The sequence below is a fragment of the Corvus moneduloides genome, chromosome 19 (genome assembly GCF_009650955.1).
Source record: "Corvus moneduloides isolate bCorMon1 chromosome 19, bCorMon1.pri, whole genome shotgun sequence".
In the NCBI taxonomy this organism is placed as follows: Eukaryota; Metazoa; Chordata; class Aves; order Passeriformes; family Corvidae; genus Corvus; species Corvus moneduloides.
In genome coordinates, this window is record NC_045494.1 from 4,425,422 (window position 1) to 4,453,247 (window position 27,826).

General features: G+C 44.4%; 1 protein-coding gene across 1 annotated transcript in view; it reads left to right on the top strand.

The window, feature by feature from the left end:
- Nucleotides 1–26,865, top strand: part of COPRS (coordinator of PRMT5 and differentiation stimulator) — a 97,296-nt gene extending 70,431 nt beyond the window's left edge. The window contains exon 5 of the mRNA XM_032128798.1: nucleotides 23,775–26,865. The gene's annotated coding sequence lies outside the window, so the exon portion shown is untranslated. The remainder of the gene's footprint in view (nucleotides 1–23,774) is intronic.
- Nucleotides 26,866–27,826: the final 961 nt, after the last annotated feature.

Below are 27,826 nucleotides of genomic sequence, written 5' to 3' on the forward strand. Positions count from 1 at the left end.
ATCTGCTCTAATCTCTGTACAGCTCTGTTTGGATTGGACTCTGCTTCCCCAGGAGGGGGATGGGTACTAAAGAGAAGACAGGTAGTGACAGCAAGGAACCAAACTTCCTTGAAAAAAAGCTTGTGGTGTTCATGATGCCACTTCTGGAGAACATACAGGATGCAAAATTGTCTGAGGTAGGGTTTTGTTGGTTAGAAAAAACCCTTGAAACTATGGAATTGGGTGGTTATTATTAATACATTTTAGTTCTAGGACTATGCTAAAGTATCTGTAGCACATGAGTGAAGGTGGAGGACCTGTGGTCAGCCATTGGAGGAAGGCAGGCAGTCCTGGAGAAACAAATCTGGCAATAAGGCTCATGCTGGGGTTTGTGTTTGCCTGGGCTCAGAGATGGTTTGCTGCTCATCCCTTGGCACTTCCTCTTGATGCTGCTGCTCAGAAATTAGAAGCAAATTCAAGATACAGCTCTGTGTTTAACAGATGCCAATCAGAGAGTCCCACCCACTCCTGTCATTTTTCTTCTTTCTCTCCTGTCTTCCTGCCTGTGCCCCAGGTACACATTTAAAGTCAGCAGCCCTGCCTTGGACTTCTTATTTTTATTTTAAAGCTCCCAGTTACAAGAGAGTTCTGTCTGTCTAAGTTCCTGTGAAGTGTTGAATTTTTCTCTCTGTGGTTGTAGGGTTTTTTGGTGTAATTTTGGTTTGGCTTTTTGTTTATTTGTTTGTTTCTTGTTGGTTTGGTTTTAATATAGCAAAAAGAGAAGTGTCTTCTCTTAATTCTCTGTCAAGTATGAGCCTGTGGGAGGAAAGGCACAGTGCTCCCAGTCACACTAAGGCTCATTTGGTGTCTGCTCAAGAAAGTAAGTTACAACCAAGAACACAGGGATTTGATTCCTAGCTGGATTTACTGGACAGCAACTGGCGTGGCAAGCTGTTGTGGTATCTTAGACCTTGTAATTAGTTTGGAACCTCTTTTTGAACATCTATTGGACACACATTAGAGGATTCCTAAAACAGGGGTTGCAGTGATATGTGGTCATTAAAGATTATTCTCCTTGCAGTAATCCCTGGGACTGATGTACAAACTCTGTATAAACAAATACCAAGAGACTTTCTCTGTCTTGAAGAACTTACAAACTAAATAGAAAAAAAAAAGGCAAACAAAGGATTATGATCACCAGGGCTGGGTGGAGCTAAGAACAAATCCCAAATCTCCTGCATTACCTTTGCAACATGTCTCTTCTTGTTCACTCAGATCATCTGGATTTTTTTTTTTTTTGCAAGTAAAAGAATTTCATGCCAGAGGTCTGGCACAATTCCAGGTTGGATAACTCTGGGTGTTTACACTGTCATTGAAGGAGGGTTTCCTAAGCAATCAGAGGTTACAGCCACCAAGTCCTGAGGGCACAAACCAGCATTGCTGAGGCCTCCCAGCTTGTGGCCAGGAGTCTCTCTGTCCTTGCTTTGTGACCAGGCTGTTACACAGGCAGTGGAGTTGCTTCCAGGCTCAGTTTGACTCTCCTCTGGCCAGCACAATGCAGCAATTAGGACACCACATAGGTGCTTTTACATTGTCCTTCTCACTTACCAGGCTATGTGGGAGAACTGTGCTTTGGGCTGTAGGTACCCACCAGTGTAGTTTATGAGCTGTATTTCCTGGAGTGGACTCATATCCTCTATTTCCTAGGCTACACTGTAAGAAGATATTGCTGTTTGATATTATGTGTTGTTCTGCTTCAGCTCAGAAGCAGCTGCCTCACTGGTGGGCACAGTGGGCCTTTGGAGAGGCTGGGTATCACTTGGAGTGTGTGTGAGTCAGCAGGTTTGGGGGGTTAGAAAATACTGAGGGTGGGCTGTGACATTATACTGTGATTATTCCTGAACACACAAACATTCTCCAGTCCATCATTATGGGAAAAAGGGCTGTGGGAAGCTGTCCCTTTCCCAAGGCAGTGCCATGGGACGGACGTTGATGTCTTCCACACTGAGCAAAGGCTTGGGCATCCCTCGCTGAGTCAGTCAGTCCCTTTGGCTCAGCTTTGGCACCAGCTGCTCAGAGAAATGAATGTGGCAGAGAGCATGGGAGGAAGGCAGAGAGGGGAGTTTGCCTTCTGAGCAAAGGCTGTGTGGGACACAGCAGATAAGTCTGTATTTCTTGCAGCCCTTCAAGCTGTGGTAGAGTTTGACCTACCCTGATCCTCAGTTCATCTTTTAAATCTGTTGTAGGACAGGTGCAAGGGTTGATAACTACCTAATTTGGTGATGTTGAGCTCACTGGTTAGTGTCTGTAAAATGTCAGAGGAAGGCTAGGTGGTACTCTTGAGCTGGATTTTGCCAATGCTTACCCAAGAGGAAAAGGGCTGTGGAAATCAGTAGAGGCACTTGTTCTTCTGAGCCAGGTACTCTTTCACATTCTGGGAGGTGGCAGAAGGTGCTCTGTTGGTCCTCAGGCTGCAGTCCAGGTTCAATGAGGAAAATGCTTCAGCACATGGTTCATTTGAGGCATGGGTGTGTTACTCTTACTGCCATTCAGGATTTGTGTTTGCTTTGCTGTGTGGGGACAAACTGTGCTGCTTGATCTGCTGACCAGAGCTGAGCGAGCAGGTCCTTAATTCATGATGCCTTCTCTGGATAAGCTCTAAGTGCATTTGATGAAAGGGTTTTCTATCTCAGGCGGAGCATCTTGTGCCATCAGTATAACCAGCATTTTTATGCTGTCACTCAAGGCAGCTGCAGGAGGAGCGAGTGCTGATGTCACAGCAGCAAATAACATAGTCCAGAGGACAAATTTATAGGAAGCTGAGCTGTGAATATCTAGGAAATTTCTGCTTGTCACAGAGGAACATAATATTATAAAAATTAAAATATATAGCTGATCTATAAATTTTGCTCTTAGTTCTCTCAGCTCAGGCAGTTAGGGAGTTTTCTCTCCATGTATTGAAGCTGTGTATATTCTGCACGTGGCACAATGTTCTGTAGGCTCATCTGGTCCCTGCTGTCACTATTCCCAAATACTGCTGTTGTGGTGTGGTGGGTACAGTCCCACAGACATGTCAGTGTGATATCTTGTGAAAAGCAGCACAGATTAATGATAATAGGATTAAGATATATGACCACTGTAATTATGCATTCACGTGTTTTCAAGTTGTTCCTAAAAAGAACAAAATTTCAGTGTAAGAGAATATACTTGAAAGACTGAACTTCTCAACCCAGCATCAGGAGGGATAAACTGTATTTAAACAATATGTTTAAATAAAGTCTGAATTGATACTGATTCATTCCAGATGAGACTTTGGGATCTGTAAGATGTGTGGGCTTGCTGTGCTATGCTCTGAACTTTTTATCAGAAATAGTCACCCTCTGTACTAAAACAGATATCTGCAAGGCTTGGACACATGATTATGACAAGCAGCAGTGTCCCTGGCCCTGGGTCCTTATCAGCTTTAGTGACCTGGGTGTTGGCTTGAAAACAATTCCTCTGGCTGGTGTGTGGGTGCAGAGATCATGGAGTCACCTTGCAGGGCACCTTCCCAGATCTGATACAGCATTTTGCAAGTCAGTTTCTCTCTGGGAGATGAGGATACCAGTTTCCCACTGAATGTTAGGTTGGGAGATGCTGTACAGATGCAATGTTACATTTCTTTGTACTCATTAGACTATCCAGTGTGCTTTTTGTCTCTAATTTCAGTACATGCTTTTGTAAATCTCCATAGTCTCCAATTAGTGCATTTTTTTTAGTTTATGTTCACAGCATGATATTACTATTTAATGATGTCTGTTTTGGTGTATCTTAAAAGACCTGGCAGGAGGACAAGCATATTCCTCTTCTTGATTCCTCAGTATACCTTCAAATACCCAACACAAGGGAAGTTCTTAAGTCCATGCTTATACCTTCATTATACAGGCTGGCATGTAAACACAGGGTAATTTAAACATGTTTCTGAGTTTCGGTTTGGTATTCTTTTGGGAATAAAGATGTTTTCCCAAGTTGGGAGAATACTTCTGTAGAGGTTACTGTGCAAAGCTTCACTTCTTTGGTCACTGGGAGTACGGACATGTTCTGTTTTGAACTCCTGGCTTAGCTAAGTCAGTTGGTAGAATTACTTACCAGTAGCAGCCTGACAGAAGGGATGCAGATAGCTCCCCAAGCCCAAGAGCTCCTTGAGTTCTGCACCTCAGTTTACTTGAGATGTGGTTTCTCTTTAGCTGTTATTTGGTTGTGAGGCTGAAGCTCTGCCTCGAGCTTCCCCACTGTGTGTGGTGTTGGTCAGTCACTGAGCAACAGTGCCCAGCTGCAAATGCTCCAGGAGAGCTTCTCTTCCTCTATCTATCTGATCCCTTTTCTGGTTTGCTCCATGGAATCACACAAAGGGGGCTTATGTGTCTGTGTATATATATATATATATATGTATATATATGCACACATACATCAGATTCTGTCCTATCTTCACACTCAGGGTTGCCGAGCAAAACTTCCGAGGAAGAGGTGACCAGCTGCACACTGGGGCTTTCAGCAAAGAAAGCCAAAGTTATCTCCAGTTGTGAGAGTGTTTAATTGTTCTCTGCACAGTTCACTGATTTCAAGGCCTATAGAGACCCCTGTGATTCTTTTGCCTGAACACCTGCATGTTACAGCCTGTGGCACTTCAGTGTTTTCTGCATTACAGCCATTAAGACGTGGCTGAACTGGAACGTGCCTCTGAGAACACCATCCAGTCTCAAGCTTCTTTTAGCAAAAAGGACCTCATAGAGTTAGAAGGAAATTAATTTCTAATATTCCAGATATGCACAGGACCCTCAGAGTACTTTAGCTTGAAAGATTTCAGGTGAGGACCCAGCACCCACGCCCCACAGCTTGCATATACAGTTGTTAATTAGTGTGAAGAGCGTCTATGTTATTTCATGTCTCAATACTTCTTGATTCAGTTTGTAGTCAGTTAGTAGCTTTTTAATGCCTCTTTCTACTTGACTGAGGTAGCAGATTAAGACACCATGAGGTTTGTTCCATTTTGAGTCCCTCGTTGGTGGAGCCTCCCGACATCATTCCAGCCAGGAGCTGACCAGCTCAGGTTGTGGGATGTAGAGCTACCTGTGGGTTTTGTGTGTGTGTAGGTTGGAAGGTGCTGCTTTTCAGTCCTGTTGTCAAACTTGCAGGTAGTATCCATGTGTACTTGTTTCCTGGTTCTTTCAGATCTGGTTTCATCATCATTCCTCTTGCATTTGGCATCATTCCCAAAAAGCTTATTTGCTGTCGGCACCAGCTGAGAAACCTTTTTTATAAAATCTTGTCTGTCCTTGCTGTTGAGTAAAGCCCAGGATTGGTGGTGTCTGCTCCCAAGCTTTGCTTCTGTAATGAGGCTCTCAGGTAATGCCAGCATTAGTGTGGGCTTTTTTGTTTGACTACTTTTCTAAGGCTTTTTGTTTTCTCTTTGTATTCTTGCAATACTCATGTAGAAGTTTTAGTCATTTCCACCATCCCAGGTTCCATAGGTTTCCATACTCCAATCATATCTTCTGAAGAACCAAACCCAACCTTCCCTGGTAGTTTTGCAGTTTTATTTCATTGCATTTTCTGCAACTTCTACAATTTTTTGTGTGTGTGTCAGCCCTAGATCAGGAGCCTGGGTAAATTATTTAAAAATACCTGTACTGATTTTTGTTTCCATTTTGTCCAGTTGCTTGTGTTGGCAAGATGAGTTCTGAGTCTGCCAAATGCCAAGTGCTCTGACTGGATCCTGTGTGACCTGTGTCTGTTCAGAGCTGTGTGAGATACTCGGTGCCCTGTCCTGTGATGCTGACTGAAGTCAGTGGAAAGACTCCCACTGGTTTTGTTGAGCACTGGATCAACATTTAATCTTTGGCAAACACTTTATTTCTAAACATTTTAAGACACTTTGATTAAAGAAAGGAGAGGTGTGGCAGAGGGAGCACCTCAAATGGACATGTGTGAATGTCCGTGGGAATGTCAGTAGTGACTCTCGTATTCATTGTCTGTCATGTGTGGTGGGTAGGAAGAATTAACAACAAGGAGACTGATTTGAGGTGTGTGCACTACCAGACTTGTGATAGGCGAGTTAGGAACTGTGGAAATCCTGAAATTATGGTGAACAGCAAACCCCTTATTTTATTGAAGGCCAGAGCTTGGGGAATTGTGGCCTCAAGAAGCCCCAAGGAGGACTGAGCCCACCTGCTGTGGATGTACTGGCAGCAGCATGAGTTTGTGAAGGCCCGAAAGGGAGAATAACAGAGTCCATGTGCTACCACAGGTCCCCAGTCAAGTTGTCTGAGTGAAATGACCTTTCACAGTAGCTGGAAAAGGAGACCTGTGTCATAAATTTTTGTCTGTGTGTGTGTTTACAAAAGCACCGATTCCCACTTATAATTGTGAATTCATCCCTGTGCTTTCCTGGAATACATTTATTTTCTTCTGTGTTTGTGTCTGCTGTAAGAAAGACCTTGGCTTACAGTGACAGGCAAAAGAGTCATTGCTTCTGCAGAAATATGAGACCTTTCAGGGTACCACAACCTGTGACAGTGTTGTGAATGCCAGGATTTATATTGTGTTTCCCAACAAATTGAAGGGCAATGTAGAGAAGTTTGTAAGAGGCAGGTTGTTGAAAGTGACTCTCAAACTTAAGAAAAACTTGTGTTTTCACAAAGAGAAGACTCATCTCAGTGTCTTGACTTCTAGGGTACTATTAGGGGCAAATCCTGAAGCTGTGGTACCTCTGAGCTAAGTGCTATTTGAGAGATGCCAGCCTGGCATTCCCATCTCACAGAGGACCAATTCAATCCCCAGTAATTACAATATAAGGGCTTATGCAATCTCTGGTTTCCTGCTTTCCTTTGCAAGCTAAGCAACCTGCCTCGCCTCTAGACCTTCAAATAGTGCATGGACCTGTACTGAATATGTAATGCTATTCTGATCCTTTGATCTTGCAGCACATTGCAAACATCCAAGCCTCAACAAGCCCTGCTGAAGCAGGGGAAGTGCTCATATTCCTACCTTTGCAGGTTTGGAAACGGAGGCACAAGGTTTGCCTGCCCTGTATCTACACAGCAGTCAATGGCAAGCTGAGAAATTCCAGTGACCTCATGCATGGAACCAGGATTTCAGAGGAAATCCTTTGACTCCCAATATTGAAACTTTCATTTGCTGTCTCTGTTCCTGTCATTGGAACATAATGTTATCCTCCCTACCTCTTGCACCACTTCCCTTTATTCCATTTTAAAGCAATAGGTGTTGCAAAGCAGATTTGTTAAAGCTTCTAATGTAGAAGTAGCTGTGGAGTGTGAGGTAGAAGGTGGTGTTCTTCTCCTTTCTTCTTCCTGCAGCACTGTAGCCAGCCTCCTTGATAGGTGCTTGGTCCTTGGTGCATTTTTATTAAGGAAACAGGGAATTCCTCACAACTGAACAAAACACCCATGTGAAATATGGATAAATAGGACGATATGTTTTTCATCTCTCCCTCCTTCCCAGCTTCTGAAGCGCCATCCTCCCCTTGAACTCACGTTGTGCCTGTGTGGCTGTGTCCGTGAGCTGATTGGCAGGAGCTCTGCATTGCTGTACTTTGGATCAGGACAGGGATAAGGCACTTGTGTGGTTGGAGGAGAATTTGTCACATATCTGTTCTGTTGTGGTATTGTATTTCAGTATGTTGTGACTGGGTGTGTAACATGACCCAGCAGGGTAACCTGAAAGCAGAGCTGTGCTAAAATAGCCCGTTCCTCTGTATGCTGTATGCTGTGGTGGCTGCTCACATGGGGTAGGTTTATGTATGCACCCCTGGCAGGGGGTGCAGAGAGAGAGCTTTGACAGGATTAGCACATGGTTTTAGCAGCCCTAAGGAAATATGATTAGAGGCTGGTTGGGATTTTGCCCTCCCTGTGCAGAGGGTCTCATGCGCTGAGGGAAGGTGTAGGGGAAGGGTGGTAATGGGTTTCGCTGCTGGTGGTGCTGCTGCCTTAGCAGCCCCTGGATTTGTGTGCTCATGTCACACGCTGCTGCCAGATGCCCCCACTCATCTCCTGTCCTTGTGTGGCACCTCTACCACATGCTCTGAGCACTGCTTTTCCTCCAGAAGAGAAGAAAATTGCTTTTCCAAAACTTCAGCAAGAGTCCTTCCACAGACTGCTTTGCTCTTTTTCTCTCTTTTTCTCTTTTTCTCTTCTTCTCCCTTCTTCTCCCTTCTCCTTTTCTCTCTTTTTCTCTCTTTTTCTCTCTTTTTCTCTCTTCTTCTCTCTTCTCTGTTCTTCTCTCTTCTTCTCCCTTCTTCTCTCTTTTTCTCTCTTCTCTGTTATTCTCTCTTTTTCTCTCTTCTTCTCCCTTCTTCTCTCTTTTTCTCCTTTTCTCTCTTTTTCTCTCTTCTTCTCTGTTCTTCTCTCTTCTTCTCCCTTCTTCTCTCTCTCTTTTCTTTTTTTCTTTTCTTTTCTTCCTTTCTTTCCTTAGGATGTCCTGGTCATGGGACAGAACTGCAGCGTGTCCCCCAGTCCCCATAAGTAGGCAGGGATACTGGTAGGTGAGCAGGAGTCACTGAAGAGTTTCAGAGCTATTTCTTTGAAATGAAGACATTTTCATAGGGCTGGATCCGAAGGTTGTGCTGAATCTGTGTTGTATAATATTGACTGGATTGATCATTAATGTAATGACAAGGGCTGCTTTGATCTGCAAGTTAATACATATTCACTGCACAGCTTGGAAATCCTGCTTCAGGAGATGCTACAGAAGAACTTTCATATTATTAGATATGAATCTGTAGATTACAAGGATGTAACTGCAGGAGCTATGGATGCTGAAGACTTTTAAAGAGGGAAGCAAAGGGCTCAGTAGTTAGCTGCTGCTTTTCATGGGATGGGAGGGAAAGAGGATAGTGAGCAATGGGAAGTGTCTCCATCGGGGTGAAACCCAAAGTATATAGCTTAGGATAGGGAAGAGGATGTAGAAAATCTAGTTTAAGATATTCCCTCTTTTCCTCACCCTTTGCCCTCACATCAGCCAGCTGCAGAAACAGTTCGGTTTAGATGGAGTAAGGGCTTCAGTTTTTGGAAATGGCCGCATAGTTTGGTTCTCTACCTTCCTTTATTATGACAGATTTAAGAAACCACTCCCAGTTCCATATAGACACTTGTTGGGGTTTTAGTTTAGTCCTAGATTTTTTCCTGTTAAAAGAACTTTTTCCCATATGCATGTTGCTAGGGGACAAATGGCTGTACTTAAGAAAGACAAAAAGAGCTGCCCATTGGGAGTGGGGTGGGCCTGGCTCCTCCTTTGTTTCACCTGGGTGTGGGGTCAGTTCGCTCTGGGCATTTGGAGAGAGAAGCTGCAGAGAAAGGAGCTGCTGGTGCTTCTTCTTCGGCCGTTTTTCTTTCTGCTGGAAAGAACGCCGGGATCCCAAAGCTGTTTTCCCTGCCCTGCTGGAGGCTGGGGGGTGGCCACCCTGCCCTGCTGCTGCTTCGAGCCTCCGCTACGCTGTAGCCGTGCTTGCCCTGCCTGGCCGACCTCCGGGGGGTTCACCGTTTGGATACATCTCGTCTGTCCTCTGGGATCTGTGCTCGTCCCTGCCACTCCAGCCCGCCGTTCCAGCCTGCTGTTCCCGAGGGTCCGGCCAGACACCGGGATCGGCTGCCCAGGCGTTTGTGAAGCTTCTTTGTTCCATCCCTTCCCGGGATCCCAGGGCACCAGAGCCGCGTGCTCCCCGAGCTCGCTCCGGAGCGCCCCCTGCAGCCGCGGGGGAACCATCGCACCTGCCCTGCTCACCGGGAGCCGCCAGCGCCCCTGCCGGCTGCGAGCGGAACTGCACCCGAGGGGAAAGGGCCTGACAGCCGAAAGGCTGGGACTGGGTTTGTGTTTGCTGTTACTGCCAGAGTTGTTGTTGTTTTGTTTGACTGGTTAGATATATAATAGTAAAGAACTGTTATTCCTATTTTCCCACATCTTTGCCTAAAAGCTCTTGATTTCAAAATTATAATAACTTGGAGGGAAAGGGGTTGCATCTGCCATTCCAAGGGAGGCTTCTGCCTTCCTTAGCAGACACCTGTCTTTCAAACCAAGACAACACTTGTGAGGAAATGGTCTGTCTCATTTCATGTTCTACTCAAAAATGTGCTTTCGTCCTAAGATCATAATTGTACAGATTTCCAAGCAAAAGGGTAAAAAATATAGACTCTGTAACTATGTCATACATTTTTAAAGACAAGACCAAACAATTCCCTTTTGAATGTAACAAACAAATTATTTCTCTAACATAAAGGCACCATGAGATAGGAGAAAGCTTTTGACTGCAGAAGAGCTCATTGAATGTGGAATGCAGGAGCAGGGGGAGGTGGGATGGCAGGCAGCAGTCCAGCAGCTGGTAGGAAAGGTGCATAAAGGCAGAGAAACAACAGAAGATGAGTGGAAATTTTCTAAAGTATCTGGTAATGGTTTCTTCTTCAAAGCACACAACCAACAAAACAGGTTTAAATAGTTACAATCCTATTTGCCAAAATTGCATTAAAATAGAATTTTGAAGAAATGGAGACATATAGGTTGGTTGATGACTTTTAAACCAGAACGCTGAGAACGTGGAGAATGTCTGTGCAGCAGATTCATAGACTGGGTATGTCTAGAGAATGGTTTTGAGGCCAAGAAATTACAAATTATAAATTGTGCTGGAAGCAATTGCGTGTGTGTAGACCCTGTAAGGGAGGAAGGCACTTGAGTTTTCTTCCCATTGCCTAAGGTATGGAGCACCTGCAAATTGTTGTTTTGGGGTTGTTTGTCACCAGATGAGCATTAAATTCTGTTCCCAACTCAGCAACAGATGTGCTTTTGTAAGAGCTGCTGTACCTCTTTTTGTTTTTATGCCTCCTGCCACACCCTGTGTGGGGGTTTTAGTTGTAAATTCATCAGGACAGGGATTACCTCTTCCTAGGGGGATTATTTGCAGTGTGGAGTTTACCGTGCAGTGGAGTTAACCCTTCCCACTGTGTGTACAGAATTGACATGGGGTCGCTCATACATGACGATGCCACATTGCCCCTATGTAGGACAGCCGCCCCTACAGAGGCAGCCTCCAAACCCACAGCTTTTCTGTATAAGTGAGGACAAGACTCAGGTTATTCGCTGAGTTAACTTAGTGCTGGAAACAAGTCCCAAGTAACTGTGCAGCCCCCAGCACATTGCATCTCCCATCTGAGGACACTGGACATTTTTGAAATGAAGGTAGTGTTAATTTGAAGTTGTCCCCAGTCCTCAGGTCCCCTAAAGAGTGATGCTCATTACTGAACAAACTGTTCAGCTCTCTGAGTCTCCTACAGCCAGATGTAAAGAATGGCCCCATATTCCTTTAACTGAACTGAAATTGTGTGTTGGTATGTTCTGATACGTGTTTTCTGGTAGGAGCAGGGTAAACCCCTCCGATTGTGCCATTCAGTAGACACAGCCTTGTTTATTTTTTAAGCTGGCACAGAAATGCAGGAGAAGCTGAGCTGACCACAAGTCATTAAATGTTATGACTTGAACTGAATGCTGAACAGTATTGTTAAAGCATAAAGGGAAACTCTGGAATAAATTAACGGGTCATATAATATCTTGCATTTCCCAGAAATGCAACAGCAGCCACCCATCTCTCTTCAACTACTTTCTCAGCTAAAGGTGAAATATTTCTGCTCCAACTCAAGGCATCCAGGAGTCAGACGTTTATGTTTGAGCTGGCCACAGCTGTAGCCATGCTCCCTTTGCAGCTGACAAGGAGCAATGGGACCTCCAGAAGGTGGTTCAGCTTATCCAAAGGCGGATGTCTAAGATGGATCAGAATATTTGCTCTCAGAAGGTGCCTGTTTGTCTCCACTGAAAGAGTTCCTGTGACCACTATCTCCTCCCAGGTATGGGCCATTATAGCTTCACTGAATTAACTGCTGGTGCTGGTGCACAGCTCTGTACTGCTGTGACAGGAGCAGATGGGGCTGATCACCGTCTTCTTGCACTGTTGGGATATTTGAGAGGAAAAGTGTATTAGATGCTTAGGGGCTTCTGTTTGCCATTGGTGGATGGCAGGGTTCATGCTGCACACAATGATCTGATTCATCCATAATTTATTGTGTAAATTTTCCTTGTGTGAGGAATTCTGTTCTTTAGGAGAATTCTTTTTGTGCACTGGTGGAAGTGGACACAGCTACGTTATTGTGAGGGCACACTTGTGCATCTTTTTTCTCTAAGAGGCTTCAGCAGATCTGAGAAAAAACAGTTGTTGTCTTTGCTCCCAGGAGTGATTGTGGGGTCTGTCTCCATACTGATGTGCAAAACCTCAGGGGCTGCCAGAGCTGGCACTGGGGCTGAGCTCAGCCCAGGGTACGAATCCAGGTGAGAAGTGGAGCCAGCAGCCCTGGGAGGCAGCCCTGCCTCCTCTGTGTGATAGATGCTCTTCAAAATAGCCAATGACCCTGCACTGGAAAGCAAAGCCTTCTTCTGGAGCTGGACGTGGTCCATGGACATGTCTTCTTTAGTTGCTCCAGTTCTTTGAGCTGGCTTAGAGAAGAGTTTTACACTTGTGTTCTGGAGCAATTGCCTCACATTTATATTCAACTATTTCTAGGAAGGCAGCAGGCAAACTGCATTGGAACTGAAACTTTTTTTGTCTGGATGCAGTCTGCTACAAATTTACTTTCATATGTGTAATTCCAGAAACTTTGATTAGAAGGCTGAAGCTCATTGGAGTAGGAAATTCCAGGATTAGACCCAAAAAATATACGTTGTTTTACCAAATAATACATATTACTGCTTAAAATAGCATAGTTCTAAGGCAGTGGCTGGCATCCAAAGCTTGACATCCATATTTCTGTTGCCAGGATATTTTCCCACTAAAAGTGAATTAAAGACATAAAAATCACTGTCTCTTTAGACTGTTCATTATTATTGCTGGGTTAAGTATAAACAATTTGTCAACACATAACAGACACTTGGAGAAGATATTTCCTTGCAATAATACAAATCTGAAATTCTCCTGGCTGCTTCCTAACCTGGCACTCACAGCCCTGGATCCAACTGCACAGCTCAGAAGTTTTGAAACTAGCCTCTGAGCTGGGCTTTGGGTAAAGTTTCTCAGCAGTATATAATTATTCCCATTATACCTGTTGTCAATGATTCATTGACCGCTGAGACATACACATGAGCTATTTTTCTCTTTATGACTTTTTGGGGGGATGATTCACTGGTTATAAGTGTACATTATCATATGACTAAAGAAGAAAAAAAAAGACAAATGGAGTGAAGTGCCACTGAGATTTTCCATATTAAAACAAAAGAGAGTTTGGTCAATAAAATAGTGATGTTTCTCCCACATAAAGTCAGCAAACATCTGTAAAGCTTCAGAACAGCCATAATCCTACATGTTTCCTTTGGTTTTACACTTCTGCAATGCAATATACCAACATCAGCAGCGTAAACCAAAGTAAACACAGCTAGAAAAGACAGGGGTATATCAGCTTCTTTTCTGAAGGGCTTGGCTGTTCTCTGCTCAGGTGTTGGTCCTTCCTTGTTCCCCATTAATCCAAATCAGTGATGCCAGAGGAGAGCTCTTTCCTAGCAGTGCCACAGGGAGAACAGGATGGGTCATTCAGCATAGCTATGGTGTCAGGGATGCTCACAGCACATCTGTTCTGCTGGGTTTGGCTGCAGGAGAGGGGAGAAATCCTGGTCGTTGACTCCAGTTGAATGACATCACTCCTGGGAAATGGTGGGGCAGCTCTTGGAAATAAATTTGTTTCATATCAGTGGCTGGTGAAAACCCAAAGCAGTCACAGGGCTACCTTGACATCAGTAGCTTTCAGTGCGTTTTATAACCCCCAGGTCGACATGAAGATGGGGAGCAAGGACCTTTGAAGGTGCTGACTGAGAGGTAGAAAAAAACCCTTTTCCCCTGCAAAAACTGGTTGGCAGAGTGAGATGGTCTGTTGAGCAACAGGGAAAATAGATTTATGTGTCACTGTTAGCTTCTGTGAACAAGCCAAAGTGTTCTGGCACAAACACATGATATTTATTCACAAAAATGTGGAATTAATTGCTATCATCCAGATTTTTAATGGGAACATACTTTGTTTTTTGGTTACAATAGTCCTGAGCCTCAGTCATTGTCAGAAGAGAGACTGCCCTGCCGTGTGAAGGGCCCAACAGGAAACAGTGGTGAGTCCAGGGAGGGAGTGCCATGGAAATGTCCAGCCCATGGCAGCTTTGAATGAGGGGAGTTCACTTACACCTTTGTGGAAGTCACATTTATATCCTGATACAAAGGTCTGTTTACATTAGCTTGTTACCAAGAAAATCCTCCCAGATGTTTTACTTATTTCACTGGCTGTTATATTTGATTTTCTTCTTCTCTGACTTTACTTTTAAAAGCAAAGGAGGTGAATTCTCACCTTTCCTCCTTTCTGTCTATATCTGTCTTCATGGCTGACCTGACACATCTTGAAACTGAATCATAGATTTCCTTTGTCTTAGATCCAAATTTTTCTAGCTGGATCTCCCAGGCTCTTGCCAAACACTGTCCTCCAGCCATCTGAGGCTTTGTATCTTCTCCTTCCCCTGCCACACTGTGACCCAAATTGCAGTTTGCACCAGGGCATTCTTCTCTTATCAGAACCACCAAAACATCCTTCTCTTATGCCTCTGCTTGTGCTTGACTTTCCCCTTTGCTTGGACCACAGCTCTGCTGTGGGCTGCTTTGGGATAGAACAGCACTCCTTTAGCATAGAAGTTACAGCTACCAGTTCCTTCAGCCTGTGGAAGGGCCCGGAAAGAGAAAAGGGGCATAAGAAGGAGTGAATGCTAAGGGAATTTAGGAAGGGAGACTGAGCTGAGACAGGAGAGAGTTCTCAGTTACTTAGTTTGACAGGTACTTCCTCTGGGTTAGCAGGGAATATTTCTGCTCTCACCTGAACTGGAATTTGGGTTTTTCTCAGTGTTTCTTCACACTGTTGTACACCACCAGTGTGAATTGTAGTTATCCCTAGATATCCACTCTCCACTGTCCCCTTGGAAATCAACTACTGGACATGTTGAGCTGGGCTCAGTGTGGCATACCCACATGTGCTGCCTGGTGTAGGTTTGCCAGTTTATGTAGATCTGTGGTCTGTGCTCAGCAGCAGCACTAAACTCTTCTGTATTTCATATCCTTATTTTCCATTTGAGGACATAATTTACCTGTGTTTTGCACTCTTCGCAGTTTGGCTGTATCTGGGCTATCTGCTCTCTCCGTTTCCTTGGTTAATGAAGAGTTGATTCTGTCCTCACAGAGTCTTCAGACACACACAGGAGAAAGAGATTTTTATCTACAGAGACAGAGATCACAGATATATGAACTATGTCAGGGTTGAGCAGGTCATTCTGATGCAATTCCATGGAAACACACAGTTACATTTATACGTACAGTCGAGTAAGGTAATTTGGAGCACAGCTGGCCAGTAGTGGGGATTTTCTCCTCTCTAGTCATTGCCATGACCCACCGGCTGGAGGAAAGCCCGAGTTGAAAGGGTCATTTACAGGCCAATAAAGGAATATCTGTTGACTGGGAACGCCAGTCTCAACAGTTTCAAAAACATGTTTTTCTTCATCTTCTTGAAACACAAGATTACACTTAGTCATCACTTATATGGTTGGACTCTTATGATCTCACAATTGCAAACCTTTTCCTTCCTTCCTCCTCCCCCTCTCTCTTTTTCTTTTTTTTTCTTTTTCTGTAGAACCATTTATTAAACATATGTTTTATTCCTGCCTGGGGATTTCCACTCAGTTTTCTGTGGTTGATATCCCAACGTCTAAAGTGGTTCTCAGAGTACGGTTGGGGAGATCTTAGTCAATGCAGCAGGAAAGAAGTCATGCCTATTCCCTTGCATTAAATAGGTGGGTCAGACTTCCAGCTGGTGTAAATTATCCTATTCAGATTGTGGTTGCAGCTTCTCTGGGAGACGTGGAGGAGTAAGGCTTTGCTAACAGAGGTGCTGAGGGAAGTATGCAGTCCTTGTGAGGATGTGTTCACTTTGCCAGAGCACTGTCTGCATTGGCTCAGTTGGAAAGGATGGTGCTGCAGTGCCTTTTCCATTCAAGTAAGTGCTGTATGAAAGTTTATGAAAAATCTGGGTTTGTCTGGCCATGTTTTCCAAACCTTTTTCACCATCTCCTAGGGCTTTGACTCTTGCCTACAGTACCACTAAGCTTTCTTGGTGCTGCAGCAAGTCACTGAGTCTGGGTAAAGCTGTCCTACATATCTAACTGACGCCTTCATTTCTGGAGAATTTCCATTAGTTTATCTCAGTGATACACTTTTCAACATCCCTTTCCAGGCAGAAACTCTGTCAGATTCTCTACTTCCCTGGTGAAATGCTGCTACACAAGTCACTGCTTTCCCCTCTCGCCCCAAACTCATTATTTAAACCCATCTTCATTGTACAATGTTATTATCGCATTTACTGGTGCATCTGGAAGGCTTTAAACTCAGAAACACAAAACAGAGTAAAACAATTTGTTCTGCCCCAGTGATCTTCTTGGTAGCTAGAGACTTCTTCAGCAACTTCCAGCTCCATTTACTCACCAATTAAACCAAATCCTTGTAATTTAATAGCTCTACGTAAATACTTGCTTGGAATAAATTTTGCTATCTGATGTTATACTGTGATGTACAATTTTAATTGATACAGCTAAAATATATCCAAGCTTTGAATGATTTTCTTGTGACATGTGCTGTGCTAGTATATTCAAATTGCTATTGTATAATGATGACTAATTCCTTAACTAAAGCCCATCAGTAAAATCTCAGCTTTTTATCTTATTCTTTTGAAGTATAAAATACCATTATTTCATCTCTATAATACCATTTATCTTTTATCTCAGCTCAGTCCTACTGCACAATTATTTACCAGCATCTGTAGTATGATTTTTTCTTGTATATTTACTAAGAACTGAGTCTTAAGTGTTGCAATTGAGTTGTCACCATATGGCTTACCTGGTGACTATGTCCTCAGCACAGTACTAGTGTAACCTTGAGGAAGGTTTCTGGTGGAGAAAATCTGTCTTTTAGGATTTCACTGCTCTCAAGCTCCCTGAACTTCTAACAAATTTCTGTTTGGTCTCAGTTGCTGTGCTCTCTTGAAGAAATTGTAATCTGAAGGGATGTATTTTGGGTAAGAGTAGAGGCCAACAGGTAGCTGCTTGTCATAGGTTAGCAAGCATAGTCCCGGAAGGGATGTCCTTGCTAAGGGGTGCTTACAGTTTCCTCTGGGAATTGATAGAACCTATCAGCTGGCCAGTTTGAATATGGACAATTCTCTAAGCCACTTAAAGTTGTGACCACCTCTGTGATCCACATTTAAGAATAGGCAAACTCCCCCTCCAAGCTCTCTCTCGTTTCCGGCGCTGGGACAGGTGGCTGTGGGGCCTGGCCAGGCCCTGCTTGGGCCAGGCCGGGCCGGGCCACGGCCATCCTGAAGCCATGGACCTGTTCCAGCCGTGGAACCCCCCCCCCCCCACTGCCTTGCCGTGGGCAGCCGGAGCGGCTCAGCTCTCCCCCCTCTCCACTTCGATAAGAAAAATTCAACATTCCAGCTGCAAAGCTGCAAGGCCGAGGTGAGAGTAACCCTTTTATTGCTGTGAAGAGCTGAAAACCTGAGGGAAGAGAGAGAGGAGATGCTTAAAGCTGAAATTCTGTTGTGAAGCTATGATATATCAGAGTATCCTGTTGTAATTTCATGAAGATATGGGGGGTGGAGTGTTCAACTTGTGAGCAAAAGCACCTGCGCTGAGATAGGCAGATGCTGACGCAGCTGTAATTTCATGAGAAGTTTGGACAGGGAGAGATGAACCAGATGAGGACTTTTGCTCCAAACGGGAAAGGAGAAAACCTCAGTCCCTAGAGATGAACCAGATGAGGACTTTTGCTCCAAATGGGAAAGGAGAAAACCTCAGTTCCTAGAGATGCTCCCAGAGATAGTCCTAACGATGAAGATAATGAAGACCCTTTGCTCCCAGGGAAGGAGAAGGGCCTCTGTTTTTGTTTCTGAACGGCTCAACCTTAAAACTGTACCCCAAAAAACTTCAAGAGTGGACCCTCGAAAGCAGTTGTGGGAAAAGCTGCAAGTCGGGGGAAAGGACTCACACGCAGGCAGAGAGACTCCTCTTCCTAAATGGACTGAACAATATTTGGAAGTGGGTGGCTGTCTCGTTGTGATAATGTTTTCATAGCATGAGCAAGAAGAGACTTCTCTTTCTAAATGGACTGAACAAGGTTATTATGGAAGTGGTAAACAGACTGAACATCTTAAGGGTTGTCTTTTTGCATTGTCAGTGGGAGAAGGGAGGAAGGTGGGGGGAGGAGGAGAGTTCTGAAGGTGGTATAATTTTTTTTTTTTCCCTCTTTTAGGTCTGTTAATAAACTTCTTTATATTCTTTCAAGTTTGGTGCCTGCTTTGCATTTCTCCTAATTCTTATCTCACAGCAGATAAACAGTAATGAGTATTTTGGACCAAACCACTACACTGCTCTTGGAATTGCTCGAGAGAGTGTCTTGGTTTGAAAGACAGGTGTCTGCTAAGGAAGGCAGGAGCCTCCCTTGGAATGGCAGATGCGACCCCCCTTTCCTCCAAGTTATTATAATTTTGAAATCAAGGGGCTTTTAGGCAAAGATATGGAAAATAGGAATAACAGTTCTTTACTATTATATATCCATATGTGTATAACAAGTCAAACAAACAGCAATAACTCTGGCAGTAACAGCAAACAATCACAAACCCAGTCCCAGCCTTTCGGCTGTCAGGCCCTTTCCCCTCGGGTGCAGTTCCGCTCGCAGCCGGCAGGGGCGCTGGCGGCTCCCGGTGAGCAGGGCAGGTGCGATGGTTCCCCCGCGGCTGCAGGGGGCGCTCCGGAGCGAGCTCGGGGAGCACGCGGCTCTGGTGGCCTGGGATCCCGGGAAGGGATGGAACAAAGAAGCTTCACAAACGCCTGGGGAGCCGATCCCGGTGTCCGGCCAGACCCTCGGGAACAGCAGGCTGGAACAGCAGGGACGAGCACAGATCCCAGGTGGCAGAGGAGGTGTATCCAAACTGTGGAGCTGCGGTGGGAACCCCCCCGGAGGTCTGGGCAGGCTGGGCGAGCACAGCTGCAATGTAGCGAAGGCTCGAAGCAATGGCGGGGGCAGGGCGGCCATGGCCTGGCTCCCAGTGGGGCAGGGAAGGTGGGCTTGGGATCCCGGGGTTTCTCTGGCAGAAGGAAAAGCAGCCGAAGAAAGCAGCCTCTCTCTCTGTCCAAATGCCGGGGACCGACTGTCCACACACCCAGGTGAAACAAAAGAGTAGCCAGATGCACCCCACTACAGTGGGTAGGTCTTTTGTTTTTCTGAAGTACCCAGTTATTTGTCCCCCTAGCAACACGTATGGGGAAAATTCCTTTAACAGAAAAAAAACCCCAGGAGAACTCCTAAAACCCCAACAGAGAGGCATTGGAAAATGCAGGTAAAGGCACATCTCTCAGCACTGTGCATTGCTTTGTTCCCGGTGCTGTTCCTCTAGTCCTAGCTGTGTGTGCTTGGCTGTGCCCTTGCCTTGGCCTACACGTGAGAGGTTGTCCATTCCTGGAGAGGGGAAAGGCTGCACCTTCATCGCTCTGTATGAGGACTGTGCCACTTTCATTGTTCACCAATCATGGGTCTGATTTTGGCTAAAACAATCCCTGTGCAGGGGTTATTCCTCTGCTGAACTGGTGGGCAGACCTTGATTTTGCCCTCCTTCAGCCCTTGACCAGGGAAGAATAGGAAGGGGAGAAGGTGGCCAGCAAACTGGATTCTCTGCTTTAAGCTTGTTCTTGGGCTAGAGTAAGCCTTATATTTGGGTTTGGCTTTTCATGAGACAGAATTTATATTTGTTTTTTTCATTTCTAATTTGTTATATGGGAGTGTGGCTTCAACTCTATCTGTGTTGTAGAAGCCTCTTGTTGTCTCTCTGGCCTGCCCTGTACTCTGTGATGTCCAAATACGAGGTGCTCATTAAAGAGGTACATTAGGAAAGCCAAACTGCATTTCTCAAGGTGTATATTCAATCAGTCTTTTTGCACTTTGCACCACAACAGGTGAATCCGTTAGGCTGCTTTCTTTCATTTCACTGGGATTAATTATAGAGTGAGAAGATACATTTTATGGCAGTGAAGGGCAAAATCTTTGCTTTTAAACTCCCCAGTCTCACAGTCTGCAGGGACAGATTCATCAGGAGAGACAGCACCTAATCCAGCTCTCCTGTGTGCATCAATTAAAACTTCTAAACTGGGGTCAGAAAGTTTGAGCGCTATTCAGTAAACAGAACCTGTGCCGAATGAAAGCCCTAGGCTAGAGCAGGCCCTGCTTAACAAGGCTGCTACCCCAGATTCCTCCTGGAAGGGACAGCTTGTACACTGTCATAAAGTGGAAAGACAGTAGAAGTAGGGTGCACTTAATAAGTTATTCATAACATCTAGTGTATAATATCTAGAAAAGAACTAAAACATTGTAGCTGTTTCACCAAATCAGGTCATGCCTGAATGGTGTCTCCAGTGTCACCACGGGCTGCCAGACAGGGTGATACAGGCTGTGTAATTGGTATTGGTGTGAAAAAATAGGGTCCAGAACAGAGAAGATGAGGTTAATAGGGATGGGGTAATAGTATCCAAGAGTAACTTAAGAAATAAAACAGAGAAATTGATAAAGCAAACTTCAGCAGCATGTGCCTGAAGTGGTTTGAGTGCCTGCAGAAACAGTCACAAGGTCTGGTTGCTGTGATGTATGTGAACAGGACATTGTTCAGCGCTCCCTTGCTTTCCATGCCCCTCAATTCCTTAATTTTTTAATGCCTCTATTCTTCATCTGCAAAGTGAGGATCCAGTGTCACCTTTACGAGGATGTGGATTGTCTTAAATTATGAATGTCTGTAAAGCTCTTTGAAATCTTTGCATGGCTCTTGTTTCAGCAGTACAAGGTATTATCTACACTATCGTTACTGCACGTGTTCAGGAAGAGTGCAATGGTTTTTATTTGCAACTGTGGTCCCAGCTGAACTGCAGTTGGATGCTTGGGGGATAGGTGTTCCATTAAAACTGCATGTGGAGAGCTCAGCTGCCTCTAAATGTGAGAGTTGCAGGAGTAATGAGAAAGAAGGCTGCAGGACAGAGATAGGTAAGTGCTAGCTGCAGCTTTTGCTCTATTCTTCCCTTTTTTCTTGTCACTAATCTGGCCAACGAGAAATAAGAATTTATGCCTGTATCTGTTAGAGAAGCATAGCTGGAATGTAAGATTTATTGGCACCAATATGAAGGAGCAATTTCAGAAAGAGCTCTGGAAATAAATTAATGTGTTGGGGTTTAACTTACTCTGAACTCTTCCTCTGCAAGAGCTAATGAGCAGAACTGTTAATCTAATGAGCAGACCGATTAATCATTGACTTTTGCCCTTCTATGTCACCTTTACTAAAGATTCTTAAACCCTCTTTAGGGTTGGCACAAAGCAACTATGGGGTGGGAGTTTTAATATTCTGTTTACAGCTGGACTAGAGACATATAGTGGTTAATTCCAAGCCTTGCAAAGTCAATGAGAGCTTCAGAAAGACCCAAGTGTGAGTAGTGACTCTGCTCTACTGGCATGGCTGTGGCTGAGTTTTCCTGTGCTGTGCTCACACCAATTCTGTGAATGCCCTCAGGTTGTTAAGACAAGATGGTGGAGTCAAAATAATCCAAAATGAGGGGAGGAGTGGCAGGAATTATCATGGTTTTCAGAAGCCACTGCACACATGTTGTACTGTAAATTCCTATTCCAATGTGGGATTGAACATTCTGATATTATAAAAATCTGATCTGTAGTGATGTACAATGATATAACAGGGTTGTGAATGGAGGTGTTTTTTCTACCTAGCAAAAACCTGGTAAACAATGTCCAAAATTTCTTGCTCCCCACAGAACTGAGTTGCAGCCAGCAGGGCTCAGTTCTGTGTGTGAAGAACCTTGGAGGCCAGACATCTTCTTCCCTTAAACCTCCAGGATGCCCAGGAAGTCACAACTTGTAAATCATTACAAATAGATCATTAGATGAACCATGTTTGTGTCTGAGATAGTCAGCTTGGCACTGGCTTCTAACTGATGCACAGCTGAGGTTTAATGCAGCTCCAAGAGATCGGTGTGTAATGATGCTTTTCCACTTCATTCCAAGGAATGTTTCTTCTCCCCCTCCTGTTCCCTTGCCTCTTTTAACTCTGGTTAACTACAGTGGGGAAAATTCACTCACGAAGCCTCTTCTGCTTTATTGCAGTTGTGTTGCCCAAGGAGGGGCAACTCACTCTGATTTTCAAAGCATTTTTGTAGGATTGAACTGACTTAAAGCTTAATAGGATACGTACGGTGTTACACAGAATGCAGCTCTTGTGCTGTGCACTGAAGATTTACAATTATTTTAATTTAAGCCAAATGAAAATGTTATGAGCCAAGTTATTTTGCAGACATCTCTTCTGGATGGTTATTTGATTCCTTACAGTTCATATGGAAGATTTAACTTGAGGTTTGGCTGCTCTATTCATGTGTCCAAATGTATTTTGGGGGTTTAGTTTTTCAAAGCAGACTTCCTCAGCTTTTGCAGGTGCAGTTTTTTGACCTTGCAACTAACTTTGCCTTCAAAGGGATATTGGGAGCAGGTAAAGTGGGACTCACTGCAGCACAAGAAGTGGCACAACACAGTGGGCACCCAGAATTGTGGGGTGGGGGGGAGTCGGAAACATTCCTGCAAGTCTGTTTTCAGGGATGGGAAGAATCAGGCCAGCTATGTTCTCTGGATGAAGGCTGCGGTATCAGGCACTGCAGACACTGCTTGTGCTTTATTCTGGTATGGGCAATGTGCTGACGTGAGCCTGACCTGTGTGGTGGAAACCTATCTCTTCAAGGCCTCGGGACCCTGTGGCTGATAATGTGAAAGGCTGCCCTGGTATCACAGGTACTTGGGCAAGAAAGGCTGTTAATGCACCTTTTTGTTCATGGAGAGAAGTATTTGCTGCTTGGTGTCCTCCTCCCCCGAGTGCTTGTGTGAAGGTAGACCCAAATGACCCCTGGAAGGCAAATCCTGAGGCTGTTCAGTGCAGGTGGCACGAAGAAAGGGCACTGTGTCCGTGGTAGCTCAGCACTGCCATTCAGTGCTTGCATGAAGTGGTCATAAAGTCAGTTCTGGTGCTATAAAGATGTTTGTAAGATATTGCAGAGGAAGAAATTCCCAGCAGAGAGTTTCTGTGTATTTGATTTGTATTTGGTGTTTGTTGGACCTTATGTGGAATGTCTGGGGGGATTGGTTTTAGCTGCCACTTCTGCAGAGAGGGAAGATTTCTGGTCGACAAATGGGAGACACTTGTCCTGTCTTCATTTCTGATGTTAATTGGGAGTTTGAAGCAAGTCACTACTATTCAGACAGACACATACTTGCTTGGACGTCCCTGTTTTTCTGTCTCAGTCACACAAGTGGTCAGGCTTAGCACTGGAGACGAAAAGATCTAAAGAGGAAATCATCCCAGGACTCGAAGCTGGACTGGCCAGAGTCTGGATCCTACTGGCCTGAGGGGGAGCCTGACCTTGGCACAGCAACCTGTGGCTAGCCTGGTACAGGTCAGACCATACCTACAGTCCTGTAGGACTCAAAGTCAGGGCAGAGGGAGAGGAGAGAATGCAGAGCAGACAGAGAAACTCTTAAGTTTCTTAGGTAATTTCCAGACCTGTTATTGCTTCCAACTGCTCCTGCCTTGCTCCTCTCATTGCAGGTCTCCAGAGGACTGGGGATGCTGACAGCCCGACCCACATCACCCCTGCTCCTGCTGGACCTTGACAGAAGAGTTTAGTGGTTCCAATGGGAATGAGAAATCAGGAGCACTGTGTGGCCATCCGCTCCCACCTTAGCTCTTTTCAAATGCCTCACCTTAATGGAGAAGGTCAACTTTGTCAACTGCAACAGTGTTTGAATTGTGTTTAACAGGCTCATCTTCTAAAACCCCTCCTGGAAATGGACTCTCTTCGTATTTTAGATTCCAGCATCCTTTTATGGAAATTAACAACCACGTGGAGATGGTCTAAATGCACAGAGCCTTGTTGAGCTAGAGTTGACATTTCCCTAACCTCTTATTAAGCCTATCATAAAGGTATGTTTTTTGAGGTCATATTATTAGCATGATGTGTTTGGCTTCATGTCCAAAGGAAGTGCTCCAAAGATACTAACACACACTGAATTGGAGGAAAGAATGAAGATGATGATATATATGAAGCCCAAGAATTTTAAGTCTGTTAAAAGTTTGACTGGGAAACTCTGATTGCTGAACCATCTGCTTTTAATCTTCCTATTGCTATGCAGTCTTCTGGGAACTTGGGCTTGGCAACAGATTTCCAAATTGCTAAATTAATCTTGTCAGGTTCAGGAAGCACCAGAAAACCCTTAGGAGGTAGATTCTGCACTCAGTTACACCTGTGTGAAGTCACCACCCTCAGCTAACACAGTGACACCACGTTTTCTCTGTAGAATTGTGTGGTCAAATATCTAGACATGCTGATCTGCAAACTGAAATTTGGCTGGATTACTTCTCTAAAGCCTCTTATGGATAAATGACCCTGGAATATTCAAAACAATCTGCATCATCATCAAGCAGTCTCAGATATCCATGTGGATATTGAAAAAAAAATTGTGCAGCAGCATTGCAATAATAAGTCTTTTTACAGCAATATATGTTGATTGAGCCATTGGTTTATGTGTGGATGAGATGTCCTCCCTGCAGCCCTGTTCTGTCAGCGAGGGCCGTCAATATGTACGTGGCCTCATCAAAATAGCCTTGGCAAAGATCTTAAACACATAGCCTCTCTATTAAAAAACCGCCAGAAGTTAAACCTGCTCTAAGTTCCTTGTATTTGGATAGCAAGCAGAACTGGAAACTGGCTTTAGACACCTGTTAGCTCAAGGAAATAACCATGTAGAAACTCTAATTTCTTAATGTGCATGTCCAGCAGCATGACAAGTGCTCAGCAAACAATGCACTGGAGACAGCTGTTGCTGCTTCCAGGCTTTGCTGGTCTTTCACTATAGCAAAAAGTGCCACCTCTGCATTCCTGGCTTCTCATTCAAAGGCTGTAGCTCAGCAGATGACACCAAGCAGTGGGAAGAAGTGGTGGTGAAGGTCTGGGGAGCCCTTGTGCCCAAGCTGGGCTGGGGCAGCAGTGGGAGCTCCTGGCACAGCAGCTCCACAGCTGCCTCTGCCCCTGAGGAGCCACCTGGCAGCTCCAGCAATAGCTGGAGGGTTTTATTAGAAAGCTGCATTTTCTGGAGCCCTGCTCTGCTCTGTGCCTGTGCTTTGTTTTGCTGCAGAGCATCGCCTCAGAATATTTTCAGACTCCCTGTGTGTCATTAGATGTAAAAGACTTGCACATCTCCCTTGTGATGGCAATGTTCTGCACATCTCCCTACTGGGTATCTCCTGCACGTCTCCCCTTGTGCTGGGAATCTCATGGCACTTTCTGGAAAAGCTGCTCCTGTGCTGTTGGGTCCCTTTGGAGCTTTGCCTGGAGTAGCTGTGGTGGAGCCTCAGCAGTACAAAGTGGGAAGCAGTATTCCCATATTGCTTTTTCTTGTTTAATTCTCAGGGAAAAACCTCAGATTTTTTCTAAAAATCCTGTCAGTTTCACTTGTGCAGTCTGACGTACAGCCTGAAAATAGCATTTCAGTGAGAGCTGAGAGCATCAACAATGAACTGACTGGAGGAACAGAAGTTGGCAAGTCCACACTGCTCAACTTTTCCAAAACTAATTTTCCACATCAAGTCTCCTCTTCCTTTTCCCTGTGCTGTTTAAACAGGAATGTAAAAAGAAACTGTTAAGGAAACCCACATATATAATTGTTAGGGGAGGAAGAAAGTTTTGTGGCTGAGAAACAGGAGAAGAGCCAGATGATCCTGTTACTTCTCCTGCCACAGACTTACGTGACCTTGGCAGGCTGACGTTTCCCAGAGCATTGACTAATACTGGCTGTTGGTTCCTTGGACACTCAGAGAGGGACAGTTCAGCCGGGTGTTTTCAGAAGTGTTGAGCAGCCAGATTTCCACTAGGTTGCTCAGAATGAGAAAATGCATTTCTCAACCCTGCTCCTGAACTTTCTGTTCCTCTAAAGCAATGAAAGTGGCCTGCTCTGAGAGGGGAGTGATGGTAGCTGTCAGTGCAGTGGTGTGCTGGCCATGGAGATGTGATCACTCAAACCAGCCGAGTGTCTGTCCTTCTTGTTCCACATTTCCTCATCTGCAGGATATTCAGTCCTGAAGAGTCAACAGTGAGTTCCTGTATTAAAAAAAAGCCCTGTGCCCAGAGGAGTTGGGGGATAATAAGGCTCCAGGACTGTACAGTCCCCCCATTATACTCCTGTTTCTCCAGAGAGTTGGATTTCTCAAGTGCAATTTGTGGTCTGGTGTTTGGGGCTAATTTTTGCATGAATAAATGGAGTCTGGTGAGGGATAATGATAATTTCTGCTGGGTGAAATCAAGCAATGAAACCATCGTTCCCTAGAAGGGAAAAGAAGAGGTTGTTTTTATCCCACACCTTCCCAATATACAAGGGAAGGCTTTGAAGTACAAAAATAATTGCTGTATTATACACATATTGTAGGATGTTTACCACTGGAGACTAACGCCTAAACAATGAATTTCCAAGCCACTCCAAATGTGATCCAGCTTTATTCTAACAGTCATGAAAAAAATCCTGATTATAACAAATGAAACTCTGCTATTTGTTTTCTTTTCACAGTTGGAGATTCTGTACACACAGAGAAGTTGCTTAGAGTCTGAAAGTGTTTATCCTGCCAAAAATAAATGTTCTAAAAATGATCACTTAGCGTTTTCTGCATCTCTGCATATTTGCTTACCATGAAGAATCTGCTTACAGAGCTTATATTGTATTTTTTTTATATTTCAACTTCAGTGAAGAAAAATTGAGTGTGCTTCTTACCAACACCCATTTCCACTTAAAGTCATGAAATGGTTTTGTAACTATTTTTGTGTGAGCTGTGGTTACTCCAGAGAAGTTTATTTAGCAACCAAAGGTGATTCTAAGAGCCAGATTTTCAATGCAGCCTTCTAAATACAGCATGGTGTTTGAAATGGCTTGTTTGTATGTGTGAGAGCTTGTAAACTTGCAGGTTTTCATGAATACAGATGGTTTTGTAGCCAGTATTAGTAAATTTAGAAATAATAATATTAGACTGTTGAAGAAAATTCACATTACAAGAGCAGTGCATGTATCAGAACAGCCTTTTTCCAGGAAAATGCAGGAGGAAATTGCTGGGGGAGACTGCAAATTCTGGATGTTCTCAGCCCCACCCATGGTTTCTCCTTCCCTACAAATACTGGTTTTTTTGTGAGTTTGCATATTTACAGAGAATCTTTACTGTTGTATTTGAATGTTTTCAGAACTAATGAATTGGGCCTCCTGTGAAGTTTTACCACCACTTTACAGAGAGGGAGACTGGGAAAGAGAAGTAACTTTCCTGAAGTCTAATAAGATGTCTGGGGAGCTTTGGAAGACGTACAGCTCTTCATCCTTAGGAGGTGGCAGCTTTTTTTACCCTGTGAGCATGTTGGCTCCCTCTGGCTGTGCCATCTTTGGGAGGGTGCTGCAGTTCATTGACCCTATTGCTCTGGGCTTAGTGACGGTCTCTTGGGGAGGCTTCTACAGTTCTTCCACTTCATATGTTAAAAGTTTGTCTTGTTCCCTTTCGGACCTGTAGAAACCACTCAATGAATTGCTAATGTGCAGTGGGAGGAAAAAGCCTCCAGAAGCTTTGCAAGT